The 9,198-nt window shown below is 51.7% G+C and overlaps 1 protein-coding gene across 2 annotated transcripts in view; it reads right to left on the bottom strand.

Moving 5' to 3' along the window:
- Positions 1 to 8,698, bottom strand: part of RASGRP2 (RAS guanyl releasing protein 2) — a 62,644-nt gene extending 53,946 nt beyond the window's left edge. Inside the window, exon 1 of one of the 2 annotated variants that reach the window (XM_034424358.2) lies at positions 8,415 to 8,698. The gene's annotated coding sequence lies outside the window, so the exon portion shown is untranslated. The remainder of the gene's footprint in view (positions 1 to 8,414) is intronic. The other variant, XM_087880975.1, reaches the window with a different exon arrangement.
- Positions 8,699 to 9,198: the final 500 nt, after the last annotated feature.

Here is a 9,198-nt window from a genome sequence, read left to right as displayed (position 1 = left end):
CAAATCCCTGGTCACTCTGGGAAGCGGAGGCCGGACAGTCCCCAGCAAGTTTCCTTTTTGTATCTGTGCAGCTGCAAATCTCAAAAAACAAGTACAGCTCTCCTGAGTCACGGGGGATGAATGCACAACATTTTTTTAATGACCGGATGTAAGAAACGGGGTTGTTTGTAACAGGATATTGGCCTACTATGTCATCTGCAATTTTGCAAGCTTTGGGAATGAGGACTTCATTCTGGAAACATCCCCTGGCTAAAGTTCAGGAACCAGTGAGCGGTCTCTGAGCATGTGCAGAGAGCTTTTTTTTTTCTCTCATTAAGATGCGGCAGAGAGAGTAGGCACCTCTGGAAGTTTTGGACTGGGCTCAAACTTGGCCCCTCCTGTTAAAGATCTGGTTTTTCCAGCTCTGGTGCCCTCCTGAAGGTAGAACGGGACTACAATGCCCATCGTGCCCTGCTGGTGGCTTGAGGAGTCTGGAAGCAAGCATGCTGGTGCTTCCAGAAATTGTTTAAAAGTGCTAAGGAGTGGGGAAAGCGATGGCTCTCCAAAAATTCCTCGCCTCTGCTCAGAATTACCTGTACACAGGTAAGTCCTCAGCTTACGGCCACAATAGAAGCACCGAATTTCTGTTGCTCACCGAGACATTTGCTAAGTTGAGTTTTAGCCCCGTTTTCCCAATTCTTTCTTTGCCACCGTTGTTAAATGAATCGCTTGCGGTTGATAAATCAGTCACCCGGTTGTAAAGTGGATCTGGATCTCCCCTATTGACTTTGCTTGTCAAGAAGGTCGCAAAAGGGAATCATGTGAGGGCAACAGTTGTAAGTATGAGTCAGTTGCCAAAAATCTTGAATTTTGATCACGTGGCCATGGGGATGCTACAAAGGCCGCAACTGTGAAAAAACGGTCGTAAATCCCTTTTCTCGGTGCTGTTGTAACTTTGAACGCTTCCTAAACTATTGTTAAGTGGAGCATACCTGTAGTTTGGGACCATGGGCTTTGTAGTTAAGCCGGACGGAAGTCACCGTCTTGCTTTGTTAACTTGCCTGGCCTAACGCAGCAAATATTGCTGCATTTTCTTCCCGCTCCAAGCCGAAACGCCGAAGGACCAGACTCCGGCATTAATAATGCAGTAGACAATGTAATTATTCCTGCCTTTTTAAGCCTCAGAAAAATGTGTTTTTGGGTCAGGCGGCTGGCTGCCTCAGCATCCTCTCTGGTTGGCAACTGGGCTGCCGACGAGCGTTAGGATGGCCCCGGATTCCTCTCCTTCTTTGGTATTATAATAAACATGATTAACAATCACAATATAACCCGCCTTCCTAAAACGGGCGTCCTCTTTATTTGAGAAGGAGAAATAAAAGAATAAAAATCAAACGAGGCGGCCGATTTCTTCAGCAGGGTATTTGCCTTGGAAAGCTGCTGCCTTGCCCAAGACAGCTGGGATTAGAGAAACATCTCTGAACATGCGTCCCCAGATAAATGTACTTCCCCCCCACCACTATCTGACCCCCTTTCTTAAAAGGCGGCAACTGTGCTGTCTTGAGCCCCCCTGCACCTTTTCAAACCCCCACAGCGTGAATGGAGCATCTCCACGCACAACGGCTTTTGCATTCCCTGCAAGATGCAGGATGAAATTCCCAGCCTTTGGGAACAAAGGGCTACAAGCAGCAAAGCGGGGTTTTGTTTTTTTTCCTCCCGCTCACGCGTCCTCCTACATGTAAGGCTGCTCCAGTGTCCTTGGAGAACCCTGGTGCAAAGTCACACACGCGTGTGTGCACACCGGAGAAGCTTTCTCCCTTTTTTCCCTGCGCACCCATGCGCCCCCCACCCCACCTCCATCCCGAAGCAGTTGTGGAATGCTGAAAGACGCACTAAAATCCGGGGGCTTTGCCAGCACATGACGCAGGATTGACCGATGGGACATGTCCAGCAGCCCGCCTCAGGGGTGGGGGTGGGCTAACATAAAGCTGCCTGGCCAGAGCTCCTAGGCCCAAACCGTCTCCTCCTTCCTTCATTTGGCAAAAGGAGTTCAGCTCCTAGGAAGAAACTGCAGCACACAGGGGATGCGCATATACCCCGTGGTTGAAATTAAAGGGAATCAGAGCATTTATCTCAAACTGGGAACATGGGAGCTGCATTCACACAAGATGTAGGACAGTGGTGAAATTCACATTTTTTTTTACTACCGGTTCTGTGGGGCGTGGCTTGGTGGGTGTGGTGTGGTGTGGCTTGGTGGGCGTGGCAGGGGAAGGATACTGCAAAATACCCCAACCTTCGTGCTTTCCGCCGTGCCCTTAAGACCCTCATGTTCCAACAAGCGGGGCTAAACATATGAACATGTGAATGAATTTTTTAAATGTTATCTAATTCTGGGTTTTATTTAATTGACCAAACTAAGTAATAATTTTAATTAGCAATTTTATGATGTTTGTGTGTCTATATTTTTCTTGACTGTACACCGCCTTGAGTCCTACGGGAGAAAGGCGGTATAGAAATATAATAAATAAATAAATAAATAAATAAATAAAATCCCCATTCCCACCCCACTCCAGGGGGAAGGATACTGCAAAATCCCCATTCCCACCCCATTCCAGAGGAAGGATACTGCAAAATCCCCATTCCCACGCCACTCCAGGGGGAAGGATACTGCAAAATCCCCATTCCCACCCCACTCCAGGGGGAAGGATACTGCAAAATCCCCATTCCCATCCCGTTCCAGGGGGAAGGATACTGCAAAATCCCCCTTCCCTCCCCACTCCAGGGCAAGGATACTGCAAAATCCCCCTTCCCTCCCCACTCCAGGGCAAGGATACTGCAAAATCTCCTGGAATGGAGATTTTTGCAGTATCCTTCCCCCAAGAGTGGGGTGGGAATGGAGATTTTGCATTATCCTTCCCCTGCAACGCCCACCAAGCCACACCCACCAAGCCACACCACCGCCCACAGATCCGGTAGTTTAAAAAAATTTGGATTTCACCACTGGCCTGGGCCACTCATAAACCTGTCAGCTTCTTTGCCACTTCACACCCATCAGACTTTGGAAATGCAACATCCAACGGTCACAGTTTTAAAGCGAAACCAAGGAGTAAAAGTTAAAAACATGTCGGAGATCAAATCAGCTCCTGGATCAATTCAGTGGGGAGAGTGAGTTTTGTTTGCGGCTCCCACTCAAGGGATGAATTTAAGGCCACTCTGCACAGCTTCCAAGCTTCCAAATACAGGTAGTTCTTGAACCCAACATTTTCATTGCTAAGCAAGACAGCTGCTAAGTGGGGGGTTTTGCCCCATTTTATGACTTTTCTTACGACCGCAGTCGTTAAGCGAGTCACACGATTGTTAGATGAATTCTGGCTCGCCGTTGACCTTTGCTGGCCAGAAGGTCGCAAAAACATGACCCCAGGACATTGCATAAATGTGAACCCAATCCTGAGCATCCAAATTTTTATCACGTGATCATGGGGATGCTACAGCAGATGTGCGAAAAACGGTCACGAGCCACTTTTTTCACTACCATTGTAACTACAAAGAGTCGCTAAATGGACTGTCGGTAAATGGAAGACTATCTGTAAGGTCACATGCCACATGTTGAAAAGAGAAAAAGGACACCAAAATACATTGGGGAAATCCAAAGAAATCCCACCAAAACTTTTACAAAATGTTCTGGACCCAGATTTTTGCTCGCCTCTGGTCTCTGCCCGCTGAATCCTACACCAAATGCATTGGACTACATCTCCAAGCATCCCCTGCAGGGCTTCCGTTATGGAAGTTGCAGTCCAGATATCTGGGTCTCCATTGGGTCCCCCCGATGTACGAGTTGGGAAAGTCAAACGACGAGATCCAGGGGAACTCACTGAATGTCGGCGTTCTCCCGAACCCTAAACGAATCAAACTCACTGCGTTTTACTTTGCATTCAGAGCCAGGACAAACAAAATGACAAACCAAGATCAAAATTAAGTTTCAGGTGTTGTAAGACTGTAGTTAATTCTCTTAGTTGCCCCAGCTAAGCAGTCAAGCCATCACCAAGTTTCACCCAACAACAGAGATGGCAACCAAAGATCTCCGGGGAAAGGCGATAAATTAGAATGCAGCTTTGCTGAGTAACAGATAGAAATAACCCCATTTCCCCGAAAATAAGACCTCCCCTGATAATAAGCCCAATCGGACTTTTGAGTGCATGCGCTGAAATAAGCCCTCCCCCAAAAATAAGCCCTCCCCGAAAATATTTAAACGCAGAGCTGGAAATCAGGTAAGATGGCAAGAGGAGCCCCGTCTTGCTCCACGCGCCCCAAAATAATAAGACCTCCCCGAAAATAAGGCCAAGCGCTTATTTCGAGGTTCAAAAAAATATAAGACAGGGTCTTATTTTGGAGGAAACACGGGTAGTCTTAAAGGAGGAAGGAAGGAAGGAGGGAGGGAGGGAAGCAAGGAAGGGAGGATGGGGAAAAGGGGAAGGAAAGAAGGAGGGAAGGAAGGAGAAAGGTGGGAGGGAGGGAGGAGAGGGAAGGAGGGAGAGAGGGAAGGAAGGAAAGAAAGATGGGGAAAAGAGAAGGAAAGAAGGAGGTAGGGAGGGAGAGAAGGAAGGAAGGATGGGGAAAAGGGGAAGGAAAGAAGGAGGGAAGGAGGGAGAAAGGTGGGAGGGAAGAAGGAGAGGGAAGGAGGGAGAGAGGGAAGGAAGGGAGAAAAGAAGGATGGGGAAAAGAGAAGGAAAGAAGGAGGTAGGGAGGGAGAGAAGGAAGGAAGGATGGGGAAAAGGGGAAGGAAAGAAGGAGGGAAGGAAGGAGAAAGGTGGGAGGAAGGAAGGAGAGGGAAGGAGGGAGAGAGGGAAGGAAGGAAGGAAAGAAGGATGGGGGAAAGAGAAGGAAAGAAGGAGGGAGGGATGAAAGCAAAGGGAAAAAGAAGAATATGCCCTCCAAAATTGATCTCTGATAGAGATCAATTTATGGAAATCAAATGCTCAGAAGGGTTGAGCTGGCACCTCATGCCTGGCACTGAGTACAGCAATAGCCTGATTCCCAAGAAACGTTGCCATTTCCTTTGCAACTTCGCTTGGGCTCTATCCTCTAAATACAGATCGTCTCGACTTACAACCATTCGTTTAGTGACCGTTCAGTTACAACGGCACTTAAAAAAAAGCAACCGTGATGACTATTTTTCACACTTTACAACTGTTGCAGCCTGCCCCCCGGTCAGGTGATCAAAATTTCGGACACTCGGCTGCAGTTTCATATTTACGACGGTCGCAGGGTCCCCGGGTCATGTTTTGTAAACCTTCTGCCGAGCCAGATTCAAATTAACAACCGCATAACTAACGTTAAAACTGCAGCGACTCATTTAATATCTGTGGTAAGAAAGGTCGTAAAAATGGGGACAAAACTCACTGAACAACTTGTCTCGCTTAGCAGCCAAAATTGCAGGCTCAGTCTGTGGTCATAACCCGAGGACTACACATGCAGGAACATGTGAGAATCGCTGTCCGAACATGTGTCTCCACCAGCCTGGAGAAAGGACTGAGAAGCTCCTACTCCCCTTTAGCCAGGGAGCTATGCTGCCTGGCCTACTCTACAGGGTTGTAGTGAGGACCAAGCAAGTCGAGAGAAGCATCATTTAGTGAATCCAGTTAGTTGTAAATTAATCTCGTTATTCCAGTTAGTTGTAAGTAGAGGACATTTTGGAGTCGCACGAACCATTCATTTACCGGTCCCAACAGCAAATGTGTCTTTGGAACTGCCTGCTACAGCAGGGGTCTCCAACCTTGGCAATTTTAAGCCTGGCGGACTTCAACTCCCAGAATTCCCCAGCCAGCGAAGCTTTAAACCTGGCGGACTTCAACTCCCAGAATTCCCCAGCCAGCGAAGCTTTAAGCCTGGCGGACTTCAACTCCCAGAATTCCCCAGCCAGCGAAGCTTTAAGCCTGGCGGACTTCAACTCCCAGAATTCCCCAGCCAGCGAAGCTTTAAGCCTGGCGGACTTCAACTCCCAGAATTCCCCAGCCAGCGAAGCTTTAAACCTGGCGGACTTCAACTCCCAGAATTCCCCAGCCAGCGAAGCTTTAAGCCTGGCGGACTTCAATTCCCAGAATTCCCCAGCCAGCCAAGCTTTAAGCCTGGCGGACTTCAACTCCCAGAATTCCCCAGCCAGCCAAGCTTTTAAGCCTGGCGGACTTCAACTCCCAGAAGCAAAGCTGGCTGGGGAATTCTGGGAGTTGAAGTCCTCCAGGCTTAAAGTTGCCAAGGTTGGAGACCCCTGTCCTACAGGACCCCTACACACAACTCGCTTTGGCCAAAGGCTCAGAAGGTTTCTGGTGTCATGATAAACCCACCCCTCCCACAAGGGCAGGAAAGAGATCCAGGCCAAATGTGGGTTTGTTCCAACTCTGATCTGCTCCCGTCCCACTCCAGCCCCACGCAAGAATTGTATGGCGGAGAAAGATTATTATTAATCTTTTAAAGCAGGCCTTTGTGCTCGGAAATGGTGGGTTAGCAAGAGAGTTATTTTTAGGCCTGCCTGTGTGTTGTGTGTCGCTTCGGGGGCTCACAACTGCTAGCAGAGAAGCCGATAACACCCAGGACTCCTGCTCCATACGACACCAGGCCCTGCAAAATCACCTTCCCTTTGCACGCATGTGTACACAAATTCACCCGCGCAGACCCACCTTGCAACGGATGCACCTCAAATTAAACGCCCAGCCTTTTTCCTTCCCACCCAAGACCCCCTCGGTTGCAAAAGAGCGGCCTTTTTCAGCTGCCACATTGCAAAGCAGGACTTCCCCACACAGACCTCTGCGCGGGTGCTTGCGGGCGCGCACACACCCAGTTGTCGACAGATTGTGTGGCATCAACATTTATCAACGCAGGCAGCTGCTCCCTGCCCCAAAATAAAAACAAAAAACCCAAGAGGACGCATGGACGCACCGAACAGGGTGAGGAGCAGAGACGCTCTTCGTTGCCCAGTTTTTATTTTTTTTTAAAAAAAAAAGAAACCAGCAATCTCAGTTTGTCTGCTTCCAAGCTACTTCCCACTGGGCCACCAGGGCTCCCTCGAGACGCATTCTTCCTCCAGGCGCATGGCACACAGATGCAGTCATTTTATACACCGGGCTCCACGCTGCATTGCACACAAAGTCTCTGGCCATACACACACACACACACACACACACACACACACAGACACATACCCTCCCCAAGGGACACCCACCCACCAAAGGATGCCCCCCCCCCGGGTTGTGTGCGCACCCCAGCTTCTCCCTGGCACATCGTTCCCCAAAAGCCACACACATTTTTAACATTCACAATCCGGGAAAGGAGGAGGATTGGAGAATCCCCAACGCCCAAATCAGGGTTTTTGGGTTTTTAGGGTTTTTTTTTTCCCGAGTTTTTGCAGAGAAGCACATCTGGGTCTTTTGACAGACAGCCATCAGGAGCAACCTGACAGGTTGGATGGTTAAGACATCTCTTCCAACCCCCCTCCCCACTTTTTCTCTTTTAACAAAAGCCCTTTGGAAAATACCCGGCTTCCTTTCACACCCACCCACATGGCTAGAAAAATGTGCCGCTGCTGAGATTTTTGGGGGGAGGGTTTGAAAGAGAGGAAAAAGGGGGTGAAAGAGAATTATTTATTTTTTTTAAAAAAAAACCCATTTTGCACATCAGGACACGCTCAATCCAGCCTGGGCTTGTATTTGGGGTTTGTATTTTATTTTATTTTATTATTATTTTTTGCGTGGTGGCCTCTTCCATTTGAGCTCCAAAGCGGAGGATGCCCGCAAAGACCCCGGCGGCCGGTGCGCGCTTTCGCACGACGACCCAACCCAGGTCAGCCAAAAGGCCAAGCAAGAGGCCAAGCAAGCAGCGGGGCTGAGTCCCCCAGCCTGGAAAAGGCTCCGTTCAAAAGCTCAACCCGCTTTCGCGGAGGTCGTGGGAAGGCGAAGGCGGGTCAACTCGGGTTCAGGCCAGGGCCAACAACCGGAGGAAGCATCTTCTCCATCGGGCTGGGTCGCTTGCAAAGGAGGACAAGCGGCAGGTCGCGATCCCGAAATCCTTCCCGAAACGTTGCGCGGGGCAAAGCGAGGAACCCGCGGCGTCAGCCTGAAAAGCCGAACTTAAGTTTTTTCTTCCTCCGATCCGGGGAAGGACCGGAGAAGCGGAGGGACTCGAGCCCTTCCCCGCAAAGCCCCGGCGGGCTGCGCTTTAGCGAGGAGGCACCCCGGGAGCGCACTCTGTGCATGCCCAGAGGCTCGCTTCCCCGGTGGGACTCCCTCTCGCTTGCCGCTATCCTCTCCTGCGCCTTCCAAGCGGCGAGAGGGTCCGATCCCCTCCCCATCCCGTCCGTCTCGCCCTCCGGGCACTCTGTTCACGCTCAGAAGCACCCTCGCCCTCCCCTCCCCAGCGGCCCTTTCCCTCTTTCTCCGCTCACTCACCGGGGACGGGGCGGCTCGCCTTGAGCGCCCGGCTGGCTGTCCTTTCCGCCCCGGGTTGCAGCGGAGCCCGGGACGCGCAGCAGCCTCGGCTCGCCCGCGGAGGCAGGAGGAAGGTGGGGTGGGGGGGCGGAGAGGAGAGGAGGGGGCGATCCCAAGCGCGTCCCCGCCTCGCCTCGCCTCCCTCGCCCGCCCCCGGCTTGGCCTTGAGTCGCCGCCCGTCGCCCAGCCGGGTTTGGAGAAACGGAGCGGAGAGGAGCGCAGTGCGCAAGGAAGGGAGGCGGGACCCCTTTAGCGGAGGGAGGGAGGGAGGGAGAGGGGAGAGGAGGGGGCGCGGGGCTGGGTGGGTGGGAGAGCAGCACCGTCAGACACCCCCCCCCACCCATCCATTTCCCCGCTCCTGAGCCTCACGCCTCCTTTCTGCCTCCGGAACGAGAGTGCCTCTGGGCGTACGCAGAGCGCTCCCTCTTCTCCGCGCAAGGCAGCAGGCTGCAGCCGCCGCGGTAGAATAAGGGACGGGAAGGAGGGAGGAAAGGAGGGGAGCTGGGGTGGGTGGCGGGGAAGAGCAGCACCATCAGACACCCCCACACACACCCCATTTCCCCGCTCCTGAGCTTCACGCCTCCTTTCTCCCTCCGGAACGAGAGTGCCTCTGGGCGTACGCAGAGCGCTCCCTCTTCTCCGCGCAAGGAAGCAGGCTGCAGCCGCCGCGATAGAACAAGGGACGGGAAGGAGGGAGGGAGAGAGGTGGGTGGGAGAGCAGCCTCCCCCCATCCACTTCCCCGCT

The sequence above is a fragment of the Pantherophis guttatus genome, chromosome 18, assembly GCF_059756535.1.
Source record: "Pantherophis guttatus breed Tessera chromosome 18, ASM5975653v1, whole genome shotgun sequence".
NCBI classification, from domain to species: domain Eukaryota; kingdom Metazoa; phylum Chordata; class Lepidosauria; order Squamata; family Colubridae; genus Pantherophis; species Pantherophis guttatus.
This window is presented reverse-complemented; position numbering and strand designations above follow the sequence as displayed.